The sequence below is a fragment of the Microcebus murinus genome, chromosome 4, assembly GCF_040939455.1.
Source record: "Microcebus murinus isolate Inina chromosome 4, M.murinus_Inina_mat1.0, whole genome shotgun sequence".
Taxonomy (NCBI): Eukaryota; Metazoa; Chordata; class Mammalia; order Primates; family Cheirogaleidae; genus Microcebus; species Microcebus murinus.
Genome location: NC_134107.1, coordinates 103,446,897 through 103,469,402, shown reverse-complemented (window position 1 = coordinate 103,469,402; position 22,506 = coordinate 103,446,897). Strand labels below are relative to the sequence as shown.

At 45.6% G+C, this 22,506-nt stretch overlaps 2 long non-coding RNA genes across 2 annotated transcripts in view; one reads left to right on the top strand and one right to left on the bottom strand.

The window, feature by feature from the left end:
- Nucleotides 1-22,506, top strand: part of LOC105864571 (uncharacterized) — a 31,468-nt gene that overhangs the window by 1,055 nt on the left and 7,907 nt on the right. The window contains exon 2 of the long non-coding RNA XR_001151096.3: nt 17,435-17,584. This is a non-coding gene — a long non-coding RNA (uncharacterized LOC105864571). The remainder of the gene's footprint in view (nt 1-17,434; nt 17,585-22,506) is intronic.
- Nucleotides 4,875-22,506, bottom strand: part of LOC105864570 (uncharacterized) — a 44,678-nt gene continuing 27,046 nt past the window's right edge. Inside the window, exon 4 of the long non-coding RNA XR_001151095.3 lies at nt 4,875-4,977. This is a non-coding gene — a long non-coding RNA (uncharacterized LOC105864570). The remainder of the gene's footprint in view (nt 4,978-22,506) is intronic.

The window sequence follows — 22,506 nt, the reverse complement described above, 5'->3', positions numbered from 1 at the left end:
ACACTGATGCAAGCAGGGAAAGCAGAAAGTGAAACCCAGCCGGCCAGGTTTTCAGTAAAGAATCTGACCCAAGAAGTTGAAGGCTGCCCCTTAGCTCTTTCCAGGCTTCTGGGTCACCTCTCACCTGCCTCAGTCACGGACAAGGATGAGAGCTGTTAGCATTCTGAGGCTCCCAGGATGCAATGGAGACCTTTCTTACATCACATTTTAGATACATACCGTTTGTCCAGATTCTCCCTGTACCTCCACATCCACCCTCCGAAGTTGTTTATGGAAGAAACTTACATCGCTGATAGCCCCCATTATAGACAGCTGAATCCTCTCACCTTCACATAGATCCTCCAAAAACTTCACTAGGTAGATTTATGTCACCCCAGCCTCTGATCTGTGGTCAGAGACTCTGGCTGCTGACAGCATAATCACTATTATATATTATACATTGTATAATAATATAATAATAATGAATGCACTTGCCCTTTTTATGTAGTACAAAAGCGGCCAGATTCTCTAACCCAGAGGCTGGAGGGCAGGCTGCCATAAACTCTCCCAGGGAAGCCCTCTTCAGATAAGGGGGGGGGCAGATCCATTTGTCCCTGCCCAGGACCCCTGGAGGGAGGGATTTCTCTCTTTCCCATGGCTATAGCCTGCAGAGTCAGAGGGGAGAACCAGGCTGAAAGTAAATATTTCACCCCATCAGAAAGGTGTCAGTGAGCCGTAAATAGTACCACAGGCAACAGCTTTGCATCACTGATTCACACTTGTCACACCCCTCGTTTTCTGAAATCTAGTTCAATGCCCTCCTCTTTCTTGATATGAAAGATCCATTGCCATGAGTTATTAATGTTTAGACTCTTTTGAAATACTGTGACTTCCATTAATATCTTTTTGGTGCTTCAAAGCACACATTATAATTTTAAGTCAATATATCTTGTTTTGACCATTTTTATAATTTCCAAGAACTTTAAAAATGATTATCTAAAATGTAACCATCCGGCCGGACACGATGGCTCACGCCTGTAATCCTAGCACTCTGGGAGGCCGAGGTGGGCGGATTGCTTGAGGTCAGGAGTTCGAAACCAGCCTGAGCAAGAGTGAGACCCCGTCTCTACTATAAATAGAAATAAATTAATTGGCCAACTAATATATAGAGAAAAAAATTAGCCAGGCATGGTGGCACATGCCTGTAGTCCCAGCTACTTGGGAGGCTGAGGCAGGAGGATTGCTGAATCTAGGAGTTTGAGGTTGCTGTGAGCTAGGCTGACATCACAGCACTCACTCTAGCCTGGGCAACAAAGTGAGACTCTGTCTCCAAAAATAAATAAATAAATAAATAAAATATAACCATCCATTTTATAATCATTCAAAACAAATATGTGCCCTGCAGCCACTGGGAGCGGGGCTGTGGGCTGGTGCTGAGGCTGAAGAGCAGGAGCAAAGAAGCCCAGGTTATAGCTCCTGTCCTCGAGGAGCTTTCATTCTAATTGAGGAAGACAAAGCACCAATATGTAAAACATTAGCTAACAACACTAGAGTCCAACAGAAGATACAAGTTAGAAAATAAGTAATGAACAAACAAGTTGTCAATATGTCAAATTCCATGAGTTCGACATCTAGATTTTGGCTCTGTCAATGAGTAGAGAAGGGACAGAGTAGAAATTTAGTCTGTAGAATTCACTCCAGATACTCTACAATTTCTTCCCCATCATCCCTCTGAGGATGAAGAGGATGGAGAGGGAAGTACATGTCATATAAGTCATCAACACATTGACATTATAACCAAATAAGAGTTCTCACAAATCCTAATCATCATTTCTCAATGTTAGAGTTCATAAATTTGGTTCTGGGCTCTTTCCTCTCTCTATCCACACTTCGTCTTTAGTATAAGCAGCCTACACCAGCCCATGATGTCTAAGCTCCAAATTAGTATGGTCAGTGGTCCAGCTGAATCCTGCCTATGTCATTCTAGGAATAACAATTTAAGATCTCTCTGTATTAATCTGGTCGAGCTGCCATACCAAATACCACTGCCTGGGTAGCCTAACAACAGACATTTATTTTATTATAGTTATGGAGGCTGAAGTCCAAGATCAAGGTGCTGGCAGGGTTGTTTCCGGTGAGGCTTGTAGATGGCCACTTCTCACTGTGTCCTCACATAGCCTCTCCTCTGTGCACACACAAAGAGAGAAACAGCTCTGGTGTCTCTTCCTCTTCTAATCCAATGAGACCCAGTCTCATCTCATTGGATTAGGGCCCAGCCTTATGACCTCATTTAACCTCCTTCAAGGTCCTATCTCCAAAATACATTCACAGTGGGGGTTAGAACTTTAGCATATGAATTTAGGGAACAGGTACAGTTCAGTCCATAATACTGCCCAACTACCAGTTCCCTTCATTCTAAACTTAATTATTTTTAATGAATCTTGATAGATTGTGAGTTTTTTAAGACAGTATTTTGTTTCATCTTAGGATCCCTAAAACCTGATACAGTGCAGAATCCAGAAAGCATATTAAAGAAATGCTTATTGGATTGAACTGAAGGAAACTTATTTCTTCATCACTGTCTTAGTCCTAGTTGGGAGATCTGTCACCAGTCACCTTGGAATATTTTGATGATTTCCTAACTGGGCTCAATACTTCCAACAGCTGCAATCCCTCCTATACACCTCCACCAGAGTGTTCTTCCTAAAACAAAGGTTGGATCACCCCTTGCTTTCCTCTGAAAACTAGCTTTCTATTGCTTATCAGATTTAGCCTAAAAGGATATTAGGCCCATAATAAAAAGGAGGGCCTTGAATGCCACGTTTCTTAGCATGGCCTATAAGTTTTGTCCTCCTTGTCTGGCTTGATCTCCCTCTCAGGCTAATCTCCTGCATTCCTGCCTGCACCCCAAATCCACCTTTCAGTGATTCCAGAGCTGGCCCATGGACTTCCTACATCAGAACACTCTGGGGAACTTCTTTACAATTCAGGGTTCCAGGTTCCACCGCTAGAGAAAGTCGATCTGGAGAAGGGCCTAGAGATCTGCATTTTAAACCCACTGCAATTGAGATGTTTGGGAATTTCTGTTCCAGTCTTGCCACTACTCATGGGTCCCAGAACACACTTTGCACTCTCAACCCTTTCTGCACTTGCCCGAACCATTCATTCAGCCTTGTGTTTCATTCCTCATTTCCCACCTTCTGAAATTCGATCTGCTTTTAAGACTTAACTGAAACATCACCTCTTTTTAAAGCACCCTTGGATCCCCCAGCAGAGAGCACTAGCTTTGGAGTCACCCAGGCCTGGCTCAGAGCCCCACCCTGTCACAAAATAGCCAGCTACCTGGGAAGCTACTGAGAGCGCTAAGTCTCAGTCTCTGCGTTTGTGAAATGAGGATGATTATAGAACCCAACTCATGAGACCATGGGGATTAAATGAAATCATGAATGTAAAATGCTTAGCACAGTCCCTGGCACATGGGAGGCTCTTCAATAAATGGCAGCCATTAGATTTAATAGCCCTTTACCCAGGGCTGCTGCAGCACTTTGCCTTTGCCTTTATTATAGTGCTTATTTAATTGGCCTGAGGAAGGGAGATATTGTTTACTGAGCCTGCTATGACAGGCCCTGAGGGCTCAGCACAGATAGCAGCAGCAAGGAGGAGGCAGGGGGATGCTTCTCTCTACCTAAGGCCTCCTTCCTGACCCTGGACCCAGGTGGGTGGTGGGGGTTGGGGGCACCAGGGCCAAGTGAGGAAGATTCCATTCCTGATGAAATGATGGTAAGGGCTCATCCCATGGAGAAAGGAGTGGGACAGAGGAAGGAGACCTGCACCGTGTGAAAACTCAGATACTGCAAATCCTTGAAAAGGTGGGGCTCCAGGTTTCTGCTCTGAGCTGGAAAACCAGGATGTTTAGGCCCTTTGCCCATCTCTGGTTCTTTTTTTTTTTGTTTTTGGCCTTGGAAAGCCTCTCAGCTCCCCCATCTCACTCCCACCCTCTGAAGCCTATCCCCTGGGTACATGATAGGCAATTAATTGGGTCATGTCTATAACCAGCTTCTCTAACGTAGAGCAATATGATCCCCAAAGCCTTTCAAAAAACCCATCTTTCTTATGGTACTGATGCGCTTTGGGAAAGTTTCTTCAAGTGCTGTCTCTTCCCCATGCCTGACTTCCCCCTCCTCTCCACCTCCACCCCCAGCTCCACACACACACACACACACACACACGTACACACACACACACACAGGCTCTCGGGTGGGAGCAGCCTTGCCTTAGCTCCAGATGAAGGCTCCAGGGGAGGCAGTAAAGGAAAAAGAAAAGTTCCGAGTAATTTCAAAGTTCTTTCTAGGTTCTAGAAGGGGTGGGAAGTATCACAGCCAGCTTGAAAGAACTGAGAAAGAGAGAGATTGGGAGAGAGAATATTTAGGCTATATTTAGGAAGAGAAGAGAGAATGCTATGATGATTTCCAAAAAGAGCCATTTCTAGGAAATGCCATCCCAAGAGTTTGGTCACAAAAATTTGAGAAAGGAAGATATAAACCTGTGCTGTCCAGTACAGTAGCCGCTGGCCACGTGTAGTAGGTCCTGAGCACTTAAAATGCAGCTAATCCAAACTGAGATTTGCTGTGTGTGTAATACACATAATAGGTGTAGAAGACTTGGTATTTAAAAAAAGAATGTGAAATATTTCATTAAGAATTATTTATATGTATTAGGCATTAAAGTAGTAATATTTTAGATACATGGAGTTAAATAAAAATAGGTCATTAAAAATATCTTCACCTGCTTCTTTTACTTTTTCAATGTAGCCACTAGAAAATTTAAAATTACTATGTGACTTGCATTCTATTTTTATTGAAGCCTCCTTTCCAGGCTTCGTTTTTGTTCTGGTATAGGCTATGTTTGGATGCTGAAATCTTCATTATTTCTCATGTATCCCTCTGGCTCACCAGTTCTTCCGTCTCTTCTGCTTCTGCTGACACCACGCAGGATGGGCTGAGGAGTGAGGGGAGATCGTTAGGGTACTCAGCGCCTCCCTCAGACTACAGAGGTGGCTAAGAAGTCCCTCCCCACCGCTGCCCAGCGTTACATAGAGTTTTGAAACCTCTACTTTCTCCAAACAAAGCCCTCCTCTCCTACCTGTACTGGAGGACCGTCCCTGAACCCCTTGTCTCCCATCTCCTTTTCAACACTCTTCTCACTGTCACCACTGTCACCCATGCTAGCACCATCCTCTTCCTTAGCCCTATCCCCATTCTTACTACCCTCATCATCACCACCTCTCCTGGAACTGCCCAGCATCCCTCTGCTCAATGCTCATCTAACGGACCATCTCTCCCTGTCCCCAGGGATGAAATCTATCAGCATTTGTTGCCTTTGATGCTTCATCCAACCTCAAAGCCCTCCTGAGCTGAGGACTTTGCACGGCTGGGCTCCCAACTGCATTCTGGCAGCCAGGGCCCACAGCAGCCAGACTGCAGGGCCCGGAGAAGCACCCAACAACCCTCAGAATGTGTGGAGGCCACATCCCCTGCAGAAGCTGGTCCTTTCTTATTGCATTGGGCGATGGTGAAGAAAGGTGACCAAGTGGAGGCGCAAGATACTCACAGCTTACTAGCATGGGGATGATGGTTTGCTTAGCAAGGAAGAGCAAAACAAAGCAATGATAGCTAATTCGTATTGATTATTTGCATTTGCTCTGTGCCAGATTCAATGCTAAGTGCCTAACATGCATTGTTCATCAGATCTCCATGGCACCCCAGTGAGGCTTAGGTAAGTGGAAGAACTTGTCACCAGGCATGAACTCAGGCAGACTGCCCCCAGAGCCCACACTCCAAACTATTACCGTGATGTGCTTCTTCATAAAGCATAAACATTCACTCTCTTGCTCCCTCATCCATTCATTCATTCGCTGAGTCATTCATTCAGCATGCATACACTGATAGCCTCTAAGAAACTTACCAGCTCACTGGTTCCCATTCAGCATCTAGGCTGCCCAGGCATGTGTTAGGTTTTTGGGCTATAAAGATGGTTAAATCACAATCCCTGAACTCACAGAGATCTTACAGGTTATCAGAGGCCAAGAGATCCCACAGCAGGGAAACTGAGGTCCAGTAGGAAGGGTAAGGAAAGGTTGAACTTTAAATCCCTCCTGATTTAACAGAAAAGTGAGAGTCAGCTTGGATTCTCAACCCAAACCAGGGTTTGTCTTCCAGCCTCACCCATCTCTTGAGATTTTGCAAACATATTGTGTCACCGCTTGGCTGCGTGGTCCTCTTGACAGATTCAGTATGTCTTTTTCTGCCTTCAACCCTATTGGCTGCTATCATAATGCACAGTGGGAATGTCCACACCCAAATCAAAACTTACCCACTCCAGAAACTCTACTTAATTCAGAACACCCATGTCCTGTACTCGTCTGAGTTTACATGTTCATATTTCTGCTACAGTAGTATGTACTTGTACCTTGCTTTGTACATGATCTTTAATTTCAAATATGTATGCATTAGTTCACCAAGCAGCTTTTGAACTTCACAAAAGCAAGAACTAAGTGTTCCTTTTATATCTTACCTTCTCCTTCCCAATCTCTCAGCATCTGGTAACAATCTCAGCCTATTTGAATTGACTAATAAAAGCTAATGTCGACCTACTGTGCAGACATAACTCTGTGTGTGCATTTGTGTGCACAGGTATGTCTGCCTGCCTGCCTGGGTAGTGTCCTGAACGAGTATGTGTAGCAGCGGTGTTGGGTGTACAAGTGTTGGTGTAAGCATACATATGTGTATGTGTGGATGAATTCTCCAGCTATTAAAGTTAGGGAAGCTTAGACACGCATCAGCACAATCCGTCCATTTCCAGACGTTATCTCTCATGATAATTTCCTGCCAAATCTTTGAGTTGCAATTAAGAAAGTGGATAATTTGAACCATTTTCCTCTGCATGTTGAGGTGGATTATAATCCTAATTTGATAAAGACTCTTGATGACTCATTAGCCACCCTTGGCTTCTCCTCAGGTCGGCCAGCTCGCCAGGCGCTGGAGGCAGCTGGCAGCAGAGAGGTAGCGCGCTCAGGTCATTACATGTCATTGCTTCAGCAGCACTAAAACGAAAAGACACAGCAAAGCCACAACTGCACCACAGCCCTGGAATTCTCTTTCCTTCAGCTCCCGGATTTGAGCATCAATTTTCTTTTCCTGGCTTTGAACAAAGCCTCTAATTTCCTGAAAACCAAGATGCTGTCCCCAGGGGCTTTGCGCTCTGCCAGAGTGGCACACGATGCGCTGCAGTCTTCCCTCTACAGGCAGCGGTACAGGGAGCCACTCTGCTCCTTCTCTGTGCCATCCCACCACAATTTGTCTCCTAGGATGGGCTCTCTGTGTCCAAAGGTTGGGGATTCCTGGAGGAAACAGCAATTCAAGTTGTTTACAGTGACAACAACTATATCACAGCCCCATTTCTGCCTGGGGTGAGAAGGGGTCAGAAAGCAGGGAAGGCCATCCAGAGGGCCCCATTCCCTCTCCTCCTGGTGAAGGAGCTCCTCTTTCTTAAATACTTCACGGAAGCCAATGTCATGGTTTCCCTTGGGTCACCCACTTGACATTTTAAGAACCCTGATTCTCAGGAAGTTCGTACTTAGTGCTTAGACTCCTGTGGAGATGTGAACACACACGTGGCATGCATGCACTCATTACATGTGGACATGTAGGACACATAGGCACATGGTCACACTGACATGTGGTCACAGTCACATAGACAGACAGCCACACTGACACATAGTCACACTGACACAGTCACACTGACACATAGTCACACTGACACACAGTCACACTGACACACAGACACAGTCACACTGACACATAGTCACACTGACACACAGTCACACTGACACAGCCACACTGACACACAGTCACACTGACACAGCCACACTGACACATAGTCACACTGACACACAGTCACACTGACACACAGTCACACTGACACAGCCACACTGACACACAGTCACACAGACACAGTCACACTGACACATAGTCACACTGACACACAGTCACACTGACACAGTCACACTGACACACAACCACACTGGCACAACCACACTGACACACAGCCACACTGACACACAGTCACACAGACACAGTCACACTGACACATAGTCACACTGACACACAGTCACACTGACACAGTCGCACTGACACACAACCACACTGACACACAGACACACTGACACAGCCACACTGACACACAGCCACACTGACACACAGTCACACAGACACAGTCACACTGACACATAGTCACACTGACACACAGTTGCACTGACACACAACCACACTGACACAACCACACTGACACACAACCACACTGACACAGCCACACTGACACACAGTCACATGGTCACACTGACACACAGCCACACTGACACACAGACACACTGACACACAGCCACACTGACACACAGTCACACTGACACACAGCCACACTGACACAGCCACACTGACACACAACCACACTGGCACAGCTACACTGACACACAGCCACACTGACACACAACCACACTGACACAGCTACACTGACACACAGACACACTGACACAGCCACACTGGCACATAGTCACACTGACACATAGTCACACAGACACACTGACACACAGCCACACTGACACACAGTTATGCTGACACAGTCACACTGACACATAGTCACACAGACACAGTCACACAGACACAGTCACACTGATACACAGTCACACATAGTCACACAGACACATTGTCACATGGAAGCACTAACATACAGTCACACAGTCACAAAATCACATAGACGAACAGTTACAAAGTCACATGAAAACACTTACACATGGTAACACAGTCACATGGTCAAATAGACACAGTCACATGGTCACACATAAACACCAACAAAAAAATCACACAGTCACACATTCACATGATCACACACAGTCACACAGAAACTCTAACGTGCTCACACAATCACATGGTCACACATTAACATGGTCACACAGATACATTGTCACACTGATACATGGTCACAGGGACACACAGTCACGCTGTCACAGATGCAGGGTGACTAAGCGTGTAAGGACTTCTCCATATGGTCTTGACCCTGAGGTAAGTAAGGGAGTCCGGCAGAAAGGAGGTTTAGTCAGTGAGCAAACACACATCTTTGTTGTGTGCCTGGTGTGTGCCAGGAACCATGCTGGACGCTGGGGTACCGTGGCGCACGAGGATGGGTAGGCTGGTGGTGACCCCGCGTGGTTGGGCCAGTGCTTCTGCACTCTGGGGCGGGCAGGTGGGAGGGGTGGCATCCTCAGCCAGGATCAGCCTTCGAGCTCTGATTCAATCCCCTCCCTGCCCCCCCATGCCTGACAGGTGTCCTCTCACCCCTGTCCCAGGCCCACTTCTTCCCTACTGTCACAAGTAGGCTTGGGGTGAGACAAAAAGCCTCTGCTGCCTCCACCCCACCCCCGCCCTGCGCATTCCATCAACGTATCAAATGCTTTCTGGGCAGGACCCCTGAGGCTGTCTTCTCTGCCACCCACCCCTCCTTCCTTCCCAATGAGTCCAGGGAGATCTGAGCCGAGAGGTGATGGATAGCCCTGTCTTATTGTTCCAGACTCTGAATCCAACAGGGGCCTGGGAGAGCTGTATAAATCAGAGTCTGGGCTGGGCTCTCACCAGCGCGACTCGACAAGAGGAATGGAAGGCGAGGGACCATAAAACTGTCTATGGGCTAAGTTGTTTCATTTCAAGTCAGGGCCAGAGAGAGAAAATGTTTGGTTCTTGGGAGACAGGCTCATTGAATAGGATGGATAAGCTGGCCGAGGGCTGCATCTCTGGGCACTCAGAGAGGGAGGCTGGGGGAGGCTGGTCTCATAGGAGGACAGTGGATGGGTCCAGTGGCCCTCATCTTTGGTGCCTCAGTCCCACAATTTCAGGGCGGGGGACAATGTTCACATCCCAAACTGTGAGAATGTTTGGAAAAATTAACCTCTAGTGAGGGGGAAAGATTCTCACTTGGATGACTGATAAATCGTAATTTTCCCTTCTTTGAGGTAGGAAGAGTAGGGGGAGGGAAGAATGACAACTGGCAGCTCTAGCCATCAAACTGTGACCAGCTGAAGCAGGAATCATTCCCAGTTCATTTACGCAGACATTCAGTGAGCAGCTACTATGTGCCAGACACTGTGGCAGGTGCTGGGGCCAGAGCTGGAGAGGATGGAATCACCTGGCCCTGCTCTAGGGGCACTCACGGCCTAGAGGGAGAGCTGCCAGATGGGCAGATTCACAAACCATGGCTCATAATTCATTAGCCCTCGTCACATGTTCCTTTTATCACCTTTAGCACCTATCACAAATCCCTGCATTTATTGGTTTGCTTACTCTTCTCCCCTTATTAGACTGGGAGCGGCTTAAGGAAAGAAAGGAAAGGGAATGACATTTGGGTGCCAATGATGCACTGCCCCTGGGCACTTTATAGTCATTTCATTTCTACCATGGTTGTTCGTGGTAGATTTGATTATCCTCATTTTACAGATGAGAACATTGAGTCTCGGAGAGGTTAATTCAATTGCCCAAGGCCAAAGCTAGAATATGGGGGAACTGGGGCTCAACTCACATTGGTGTGGCTCCAAAGCTCACACCTGTCCACCACACGCTGCTCAGGGTCTCACTCATATCTGTCTTCAGCTCCTGAAGTAGTGCCTGACTCAGGGAGCTGCTGACTACATAAAGTAGGCAGGGGTGAGTATAGGGGAGTGTGGGATTAATGCTGGGCAGGGATGGGGTTGGGGAAGACTTTGCATAGGAGAGGATTTTGGAACAGTTTCAAAGAACAAATGGAGTTTGCCAAAATGGCAAGGAATGAAAAGTCCATCTAGGTGGAAATGGCATGTGCAAAATGGTGTGGAGGTATGAAATAGTGTCATGCGTTTGGCCACCTACTCAAAAGCTCCCTGCTTCACCCATGACCCCCACCACACACACTCCTCCCATTCCAGTTCGAAGAAACAGGAGTTTGGGAAATAGATAAGAACCACATGGATGGCAGTGACCCCAGGGGGCCTCTGTATGATCGAGTGGAGTATTTTGCTTTGTTGCTATTGTTTTCTTTCTTGGGAACTAGATTATAACTTCCATGGAGGTAGGATCCAGTCTGCTTTGCTCACGATATAATTCCAACACCTAGAACAGTATCTGACTAATTTTGGAATCAGTGAAGAGAATTGGACCAGGAAAAGAGGATACTCTCTATACACCTCTGCCCTCCTATGAGGCTCACATCCCTGGGCCAAACTGGAAGCCCCTTCCTGTTTGGGGTCAGGAAAACCACAGCTAGACAGGCACTGCTCTGGGGCCAAAGGAGGTGAGGCCCACGGTCCTTGAGCAGTTGGCACATCCAGCTTTGCCTTCTCGGCCTCCTTCTGTCCAGTTCAGGAGCCAACACCAGGACGTGCTCAGAGAAGGGAGGGGAGGAGCAGCCCCTGGGCCTGCCCCTAGTCGTCAGCTTATGCTAAAGGGACAAGAGCCCTTAAGGGGCAGGCGCCTGAGGAATACCAACGTTTAAGGGACAACTTGAAAAAGATGAGCCTACAGGAGGAACAGGAGTGCCGAAAGTGCTGTGAGACCCAGAATGACACTGATCACCACCACCTCTTCTCTGGCTTTGTGGCTATCAGCCCAGAGAAGCCTGTGAATCTCCAGCCCAATTTCTGGAAACTGCAAGGGTATTAACCAAGGGCAACAAGAATGGGAGAGAAAACAAACAGTGGATTAGAGAGTTCCAAAAATTGTTTATCTGAAAAAATAAAGAGGGAAGAGTGGTGACTGGCTCAAGAGAGAGAAGTCCCAGCCACCAGGGCCTGTGCTGGGGCTGATCCGCTCTGTAGAAGCCTGTGAAGCTGAGCCTCCTTTCGACACCATACGCTGTGGCACCAGGGTCAGGTGCCTGGCTAGCCGGCGGCTGGGGTGGAAAGTCCCACACAGCCAGTCAGCCAGTCCCCCCTGTGCCCCAGGAAACAAAAGTTTTCTCTTTGGAGAAACTGAAAATGAACAATATTGGACTTGGGAAAATCAAATATGATAGAGAGTAAAAGAAATTAAGGACAAGTCTGCATGCTGAACCATGGGGCCATCAGTCCTTTTGCTGGCCTTGCTAACAACTCCCCAGTGTCCCCAGCCTTAGCGCGTGGAGTGGAAGGACTGAACAGCTCCAGAGAGAACTCCAGTTACTGACATCCAAAGGTCCCTTGATAAAAAGTTTGGTTTGCCACCTGATCACCCTACATGAAGCCCAACAGTCAACAAACTCTGCCCAATTACACATCCAGCTTCAAATTCAACTTTTACTGCCCCTTCTTAAATGTGCATCAACACAAGAGCACCATGTATTTAAAGAAAGCCTCAAACACGAAAGAGGGAGACTGAGATAAACAGGAAAAAGGGAGGTCTGGGGCAAGAGAGGTTTTGCAAGGAGCAAAAGAAACATTCAAAAAGAGCAATAACACTTCAAAAACACTTCTCATTAAAAAGATAAGAAATATTATATAGAACAAGAAGAGATTACAATGCAAACAGAAAATTTTAATTTTAAAAGTCTTATTGAAATTAAAAATATCACTAAACATTTTTTGAAGACTCAATATAAGGTTTAGAAGATAAAATGGAGGAAATTTCCCAAAGAGTGAAGCAAAAAGGGAAAAAAAGGATAATAGAGAGAGAAATAAAGGATATTAGTCTTTCCTGATTAGTAAAGCACAAAGAATGGAAAAAATACATACCAATGCCAACCACCATCATTATCATGGCATTTTGGAACATAAGGGTAAAAAAAGTTCTTAGAATCTTATAAAGAGGAAAAACACAGAAAAAATAAACAAGAATAATAACATTAAACTTCTTTAAAAAGCAACATCAAATGATAAGAGATAACAGAGAAATGCCTTTTACGATCTGAAAAAAAATGTTTTTTAATCTAAAATTCCACTCTGACATGGGCAACAGAGCAAGACCCTGTCTCTAAAAAAATAATACAAATACAAAAATAAAATTCTATACCCAAATAAATTATTAATCACGTATCATAATAGTCTTGAGATATTTTCAAATACCTCAAAACTCAAGAATTTTACCTCCTATGCTCCCTTTCTTAGGAAGTTATTGGAGGATGGGATTTGGTAAAGTTAGATGATAGTCTAATATAGAATACATGGAATTCTGGAACTAAGAGACCTAACACAGAAAGGCAATAAAGGAAATACTCAAAATGACAATAAATTGAAACCTCTGGATGACAGTTACACAGTATTCCTATAAAGTAGCAAATTTAGATTGAAGCAGAAAAACAGAAGGAGGGATTACTATGGGGGAGAAAAATAGAACAGATGAACGGGAATGTATGGAAAATAGTATTGGCAGGTAGGTAGCAGAGATGTTGCACCATTTGGAAAAAAGTAATTATAAGAACACTTGGAAACTAAGTCAATAAAAAAGGAAGCAATTATCAACTCCAGGAAAAACAAAGGCTTGTATAAAAAAGAACACGTCTTATCACAGTGTACTACTTGACTCAGTAGTAAATACTATTTGCATTGTCATTAGTATATAAACACCAAGTATTAATTGAACAAAAAAAAAAAAATAAGTTGATGTTGGAGAGCTAGGAGGAGGGGAAGTACAGGAATAAAGTTGGGAGCAAACGCTATGGGAGAGCTAAGTTGTCATCTACCACGGCAGTAAATCAGTATATAATTTCTAAAATTGGTAAATCAAGAAGTAACAATATAAGTGTATTATTTAGAAACATAACGATATACACATAAAAGAAATGAGCTGTGAGAGGTGATGATGACTGCATTGGGAATGGAACGGAGTGCAGGAGAGGGAGGCAAGGCAGCAGTTGAGTTTTAAACTATGCATATGTATTCTTTGATAAATAAAAATTAAACTTCTTAAAAAGGGTCCATATGGCTCACACATAGCCCCACTCAGCTTTTCAGGGTATGAGATCAGATGATTTGGGGGCCAAGCTCTGATCAAAATAAATAATGGATCTTTATCTTGGGGACCTGACACAGTGGCTGGTGGCCAATAGGATTCAAAGTTAAGAAACCTGACCCTGGCCCACAATTGAGGACGGTACAGGCAATTCTCAAACATACCACAATATTTCATGGCTGTGCGTGCTGTTCTGATTGAAATGCCTCAATAAATAAGCCTCCCAATCACCTAATACGGGGAAGTTCTCTTCAACCTTTAAATGCTTCCAATCTATCACCTCTTCTAGAAAGGTTTTCCTGATGCCCTTCCCAGAGCTACTTGTTTCCTCATCTGGCCTATTTCTGAATCTTCAGTGTATACATCCAGCAAAGCAACCATCACCCTGTGTTTCAGTTGTAAATAAACTGTCTTTCCAACTAATTTGTGATCCTCTCTGTAGCCATCAACTTATGCTAGTTATGCTGCAGTATAAACAACCACAAAATCTCAGTGGCTCACCATGCAAAGGTTTATAGCTCATCATGTTGCACATCGGCTGTGGCTCTGGCTCTACTCGCTATCTTCTTTTCATTGTGGGACCCAGCTAGAGGCCCAGCCCTATCCTGGATCTGCTACTCTTCCTGGGAGATTAAAAAGGGAAAATGCAGTGGGACCACAAAATATCATTGAAATATCACTTCTCCTCAAATGTCATTGGCCAAAACAAGTCACATGACCAAGTCTGTTGTCAGACCTGATCATGTGACTTAAACTTATCTGTGATGGTCCAGATATAAACCTGTTACAGTGAGAGGCAGCAAATAACTGGGTACACTAATACCGTCTGCTACAGTCTCCTTGGTAGGGTTCGTATCTTGTTTTGTATACTGGCCCTAAGATAATACTTGGCACTGAGTCAAGTACTCAGAGCAAATTCCTCTTATTGAACTGAATTGTAAAATAATAACTGAGCCTGATACACAAACGTGAGAACAGAAGGCAATTAGAAAAAGGGAAAGGGCCTGCCGTAGAGCTAGGAGGGCATCCACAACAAGCTCACAACACATGGAATAGCACCAGTGACCTGAATTCCCATTCAGATCTGAAAGCCATTCCACCTCCCTGGCTCAGCTTTCAAATGAAGGGGCTGAACTAAATGATCTCTAGGGTCCCTTCCAGCTCTAACCTCTTAGGCATCTGTCATGGACCCCCTCAACCTAGGATCCTCAGTACCTGCCCACCAATCTGCCAGCTGCTCCTGTTTACCACAGCGTCCAGTTCTATGTTTAGAGAGAAAATAAGCCCCCAAGTCACTTCATGTACTAAAATGAATTTCTAAAAACTAAAACTTTCTAAAAACTAAATTTCTAAACTGAATTTCTAAAAACTAAATATTCACCCATGTCAATAAAAGAAAATAAAACTATACTTCAAAAGTGAATAAGTTTTCAACAAAAATGTTAAGTGGCAAATGCTCCTTAAAAAGAACCATTTGGTGGCGGGGCGTGGTAGCTCACGCCTATAATCCTAGCACTCTGGGAAGCCAAGCAAGATGATTATTTGAGGCCAGGAGTTCTAGACCAGCCTGAAGAACATAGCAAAATCCTCATCTTTATAAAAAATAGAAATTAGTAGGGCATGGTGGCTGTGCCTATAGTCACAGCTACTAGGGAGGCTGAAACAGGAGAATTGTTTAAGCCCAGAAGTTTGAGGTTGCAGTGAGCTATAATGATGCTCCTGCACTCTAGACTGGACAACAGCATGAGACTCTGTCTCAGAAAAACAAAACAAAAACAAAGAACCTCACATTTTCTGTGGGGTTTTTTTGGTTTTTGTGTTTTATTTTTTGAGACAGAGTCTCACCTTGTTGCCCCAGCTAAAGTGCTGTGATGTCGGCCTAGCTCACAGCAACCTCAAACTCCTCGGCTCAAGTAATCCTTCTGCCTCAGCCTCTCGAGTAGCTGGGACTACAGGCATGCACCACCATGCCCAGCTAATTTTTTCTATTTTTGGTAGAGACAGGGTCTTGCTCTTGCTCAGGCTGGTCTCGAACTCCTGAGCTCAAACGATCCACCTGCCTCAGCCTCCCAGAGTGCTAGGATTACAGGTGTGAGCCACTGTGCCCGGTCCACATTTTCTGTTTTGAGCAATTGTTCTAGAAGAGGAATCTCCAGTTACATGAAAGCTACTTGTCATGACATTGCAGAGGGGTGATTATACATCTGAATGTATCAGCTCTAAGTTCAAGTTCACAAACAGAAATCGTCTGATCAGCTAAAACTGTCTTGCACTGAGTAGGAGTTTGGTGTTTGTTAAACGAATGAATACCTGTCTTGGTTGGACTTCTTGGGCATTGAAACTATCATTCTCAATCCATTTTATCTCTGTCCCTCGAATCTGGACCTGTTCTTTATTTCTGAAAGCTTTCAAGAAAAAAAAATTAATCTAAAAAAGGTTGAGAAATCCTGTGGCTAACGGGCTGATGAACTGAGAGAATTATTTAACAGATGCTGGGTCCTGAGCCCTGTGTTCTCATCACCAGAAGGCAAACGCTGTGATGACCCTGTTTGATTAGAGAATCTTGTACCTTTAAGTTTCCACTCATAAATCATGGATGCCAGCCCAGGTGTCCACCACCAACAGATAATAATTGCAACATGCACATAGCATTTCTTCTATGCCAGGGCCCTTCCAAATTCTTTCCATATATTAATGCTCATAACTATTATAGCAACCCCAGGAAATAGGTACTGTTTTCATCTCCATTTTACTGATGGGGGAATCAAGCTACAGAAAGGTCCATCAACTCGTCCAGGGTCACACAGTAAGTGGCAGGGCCGGGCTCTGAACCCAGGCAATCTGGCTCCAGAATCTGTGCTGAAGTCCCTGCTACATTATACCACCTGAGCAGCAGCATGCTGCCAAGTGAGTTGGATTCATTCCTGGATATAGATGAATTTTGGGCCCCCTAAGCATCTCATCATCCCTCACCCTTAAAGGCTCTTCCCACAGTGGTGCAGGGACACCTGCACCAGCCCAGGAGACTGTGGTTTCTACCCTCCAATTGAGGGTACAAGGAGAAGAAAGGTGAGCGTGACTTTGACTCCCTCAAACACCAGAAAGCCTAGTTTTTCAGGTGGATGTCCATCTATCCATACCCTTCTCCCAGTTTCTAGACCCTGTGCCCCCTTACCTGACAGGGTGGGGAAGGGGTATAAGGAAAGGTAACCTTTCCCTGGGACAGCAAGGTCCTGTTTCTAGTGGCCACACCGGGTAAGACTCTTTCCTGTAACGATCAATCAATGCTGCCCCCATCCCACATCCCCACCCTTTCCTGCTCCTCGGCCTGTAACTGCTATCGATTACAGCAGAGTGGGGGAAGCAAATGCCAAAATATATCAATCAATCACCAAGGTGGCAGAGAGACTTTATTAAAACCATTACACCTTCTTCTATTTTCCTGCCCACTCCAGCTTCCTCAGCCCAGTGGCCATTTCTTTTGGAAGGCATCCAAGAACTTTGCAGACATGATCTGATGGCTGGTGGAATTTCCTCTATTTGGGGAAAATTTAGGCCCAGAGAAGGAGCAAGAACAAGCCCCAAAGTGAGAAGATGGAAACCAGGTGTGTGAAAATATGTGCAAGTGTCTGTGCCGTATGTATATGAAAATGTGCAAGTACGTGTGTTTGTTTAAAGAGAAACCTAGAACTTAGTCACATTTCAGAAACATTTGGTAATTATCACCAAAGTTTTTACAAATCAATTCCTTCTGGTCCCTTAATGTCCTTCACTAAGTGGTTTAATTGTGAAATTTCACTTTATAATTGGGTTCATTTTAATGCAGAAAAAGGTAGATTTGCATAAGCAAATGACAAACAGTTAAGGAAAGCCATTAGCAGAGAGGCAGGAATCCAAAGAGCCACACACCTGGGTAGTCAGCTTGGAATCAAACTTGGTGGAAGGGAAGTCCCTGCCCTAACCAGAGGGGGAGGAGGAAAAGCATTTCAAGTGTGACATGAGAAACAAAGTGAAGAATTTTTGCCCATAAAAGACCAAAGACTTTCTTTTTGCAAGGAAACTCTGGACAAGGATTTTTTGTAAATCATCAGTTGTATGCAGCTCTTGGACAGCCCTCACTCCAGGTGAAAAGAGCACTGGACGCAGAGTAGCAGTATCGAGAATCTGGTTTCCAACACTCATTCTGCCTCTAACTAGCAAGGATCCTCGTGCCTCAGTTTCCTCTTCTGTAAAATGAGGAACCTAATCTAGATCATGAGTACCTATGTTTCTAAAACCCATACTACCATCACAAGTGATTGACTCATTCATTCATTCATCCATTCACTCACCCAACAACAAATACTGATTGGGCCCTTGCTATGAGCAGGTACTATAGCAATTACAGAGAACCACGAGGAGACAGGGTGAGGGTTCTGTGCTGGGGAACATACAAATAAGCAATAGATAAGGCCCTGCCCTCACGGAATTTATTATCTAACGGATGTTATGGACTGAATGTCATGTCCCTCAAACTCATATGTTGAAACTTTAACCCCCTAATGTGACTGTATTTGGAGATAGGGCCTTTAAGGAGGTAATTAAAGTTAAATGAAGTTATAAGGGCAGGGCCCTAATCCAATAGGACTGGTTTCCTTATGAAAAGAGGAAGAGACACCAAAGATCTCCCTCTCTCTCTTCCTCCTCCCCTCCCCTTCCCTCTCCCCTCCCTCTCTCCCTCCCCTCCCTCTCCCCTCCCACCATACATGCAACAGAGAAGAGGCCTCTTTTTGGTTTTTTTGTTTTGTTTTGTTTTTTTGAGACAGAGTCTTGCTGAGTGCCTTGGCGTCAGCCTAGCTCACAGCAACCTCAAACTCCTGGGCTTAAGGGATCCTCCTGCCTCAGCCTTCCAAGTTACTGGGACTACAGGCATGTGCCACTATGCCCGGCTAATTTTATATATATATATATATATATATATATATATATATACTTTTAGTTGTCCAGCTAATTTCTTTCTATTTTTAGTAGAGACGGGGTCTCGCTCTTGCTCAGGCTGGTCTCGAACTCCTGACCTCGAGCGATCCACCTGCCTCGGTCTGTCAAGTGCTAGGATTATAGGCGTGAGCCACTGCGCTGGCCAAGAAGAGGCTTCTTGAGGATAGAGTAAGAAGACAGCCATCTACTAGCCAAATAGAGAGGCCTCACTAGAAACCAACCTTGCTGGCACCTTGATCTTGAACCCCCAGCCTCCAGAACTGTGAGAATATAAATATCTGTTTTTTAAGCCACGCAGTCTGTGATATTGTGTTATACAGCCCAAGCCGACTACTAGATGGGGGCGAGGGGGCGCGCACAGCTCTGGGAGCACAGATTCAGGGTGCCTTGCCCAGTCTGCACAGGGAGAGGTTTCCCAGAGGACCTGGCATATGAACACAGAACTGAAGTGTCAGGGGATGAGCGAATACAGAGGGGGGGGGACAGTAGGTAGGACGCCTGCACGCATGAAGACACAGAGGTACGAGGAGCAAGTTCTGCGGGAGGAGCCGGGCACATATTTTTATGGATGCAGCCTGGAGGGTCATAGGAACAGTGGCCAGATTGAGGCTGAGGAGGGCAGGGGGGGCCAGGTAGGGAATGTTCCATAAACGAACATGCACCCAAGGATCCCGCAGGCCAACAAACTACTAAACTGAACCTTTTGACTCTTGGGACTCACCCCACGGATGCTTCTGATTCTGCTGAAAAAAATGTCAACTTGGGTTCTGCAGGTTCAGAGAAATACTAGCTTTTTTGCCACTTAGTCAGTTGAATCATTCTTCGGCATGTCTGCACATGTTCCTTGTGGAAATGCTTTGCTTGTTCATCCATAGCTTCCTCCTTACCTTTCAAAGTGTCTTCTGGGGCAAACTCTCCTTCGGGTACTTGCCTTCAGTTCTGTAATATTCCTTTGCTGTTTATTAATGATTGCTGGTGCTTATAGCGTGAGTTCATGCTAACCGTGTCCCAGGTGTTGTTTTAGGGGCTTTGTGTGTATTAGCTCTTTTAATCCTCACAACAACCTGATGAAGTAGGTTCTATTAATTCTAGTTTATGGATGAGGAAACTGAAGCACAGAGAGATTAAGTCACTTGCCCAGGGCCTCTTAGCTAACAAATGGAGAACCCAGCATGAAAACCCAGGCAGTCTAGCTTGGGTATCTATACTCCTAACCACTGTGCTTTGTTGTCAAAAAAAAAAAAAGATAGAAACTGGGACTTAGAATCCTCTGGCTACTTTAAGCGTTGGAGCCAAGTCTAGAACTGAGGTCTTTTGGATCTCACAGTCTGTGCTCATCACCACTTAGAGGTGCTGCCTCTTGGGGAAATGGAGAAGAAGCAGATGGCTTTGAAAGCTACTCAGGAAGTCAACAAGCTGGAACCATCATGGGGTCATTGAAGAATAAGGGATAAACTATGAAGTCAAGGGCGACATCCATTCTAGGTTTCTGGGTAAACTGTGCAGCCAAACTTTCATCATCTTCTGCCACTCTGTTCTCTATTTATTCATTCCTTCATTCATTCAACAAATGCTTATTCCACACCTACTATGTTCCAGGCACTGGGCTAGGAAAAGCAGGCAGAGTGGAGCACATAAGTACTGAGAATGACCGTGACACTCACCAGCCCTTATCCCTTCCCATGCATCCAAAGTACTCAAGGATGGTGCATTCTAGGGGATGGGGCTGATAAATAAATAAAACAAGTCATTACAGGGTCATTACATATATACCAACATATCTATATCTATCTGTCTATGCATGTGTCTACCTACCTATAAAGCAGTACGAGGAAGACAGCCTATCTCTGCCCAAAGAAGTCAGGGGAGGCATCACTCTAAAGAGGGTGCCATCAGAGCCAGTCATGGAGGATGAGATGAGGATGTCCCAGGAGAGTAGCTAGGATCCTTGGAACTTCCCTGGAAATTGTGTGACGGATGCCTGAGCTCCCGGACCAGAGACCTTGAATTCGAGGATGTTAGCACTGAAAGGCACCTTAGAGGTCTTCTCTGTCCCTAGATGAGCCCACTCAGCAGGGCCAGGCCTTGGGGGAGGCAAAATTTCAGGATTTACTTCCTTTCAGGGACAAGCAAATGCCAACCCGCCTGCCTGGTCCCAGCCCCCAAATCCAGCCACAGCCTTCCCCAAGGGTCACATGGCCATTTGGTGGCAGGTACTCCCCAGCCAACAGTACCAGGCAAGAATCCCTGCCACCTGCACTGCAGTCTTCTGGGCTTTGTGATTACAGGTTGTAAAGAGCAAGGGGAGGGAGAGGGGAAGGAGGAGGGAGAGAAGTCAAGAAATGCACCATGGCCTCTGGTTTGTACAACTGAACAGAACGTCAACTCTAAATCTCCATCTCCTCCTTCCTCAAGCTCCCAGCATCCCATCCCCGGGTCTTATGCTTAGAAATAAGGATCTCTTCCCCACAGTGCCCTTCTCTTTCCTCTCCTCTCTCTGCTACCTGCTCTTCCAATTCCACACTTTTTCAACAATTATTTCAGCTGCAGATTCTCTTTTTAGCTGGCCCAGGTGAGCCTCTCAGCGCCCACCTGCAGTCAAAGGGTTGCCGTTCCACAGTCAGCCAGCAGGGGGCAGGCCTGCTCCGAGTCTCCGTCCTGCCCCGACCATCCCCGCCCCCAGCCCAGTCACAACTCCTTAGAGATGCAAATTGAGAGGCAGCCTTCCTAACCCGAGAGGGCTGCTAATTCTCTGACGAGTATGCAGATTTCCATCCTGCCGTTGCCTGGGTTTATTTGTTTTACTTTGCAATAAATTTAATACAGACTCCCTGAAGCAGAGAGGCAGATGGACTATAAACTCTGCATTTTGAGCAGCCTCAGTTACTAGGTTAGTGTGGGTTTTGATCCCTGCTTAAATTATATCTATGAAATTTGACATGGATTTGGGTCTGGGGTTTGCTGGCTCCTTGGTGCTCTGGAGCTGCTTCTGGGGAATTTACAAGGGTTGATTTGATTATTGGGGCTTTAATTTCTCACAGAGGCTAACAAGGATGCCGAGAAGCCTGGCTGGGGTCTAACAGGACAGAAACCAAGAGAGGAAGTTGGGTTTCTGTCTGCCCCAGCGTGGAGGTATCAGTATTGTTTTCCCATGCCCCTCAGGGGGCCCCGACTCAGTCACACCACGGGGAGGGCGTGTGGAAACCTGTTCTAATTCCCCTGGGGAAGTCGTGCAGCGGAAAGTGCCCACCAGGAGCTCAGAGTCTAAGAAAAAAAAATCAGCCGCACATATGGGGCAGACATAACTAAAACATCTATAAAGAAACATTAACAAGAGCGGTACAAATGAGCATTGTGAAACAATATCAATTGCACGTTAGGGGACGGGCAAAAAGAAAAAACTTGCAACTGTCCCCTCCCGTTAACCCTTCCCCTCTTGCTAGAGCGTGTAGACTCCTCCCTCCCAGTTTCCGTGCCCAGACCAGTGGCGACAGAGGGCCAGGGAAGTAGGGATAGGCTGGGTTCTTGTCTCAGCTATGCCATTCACGTC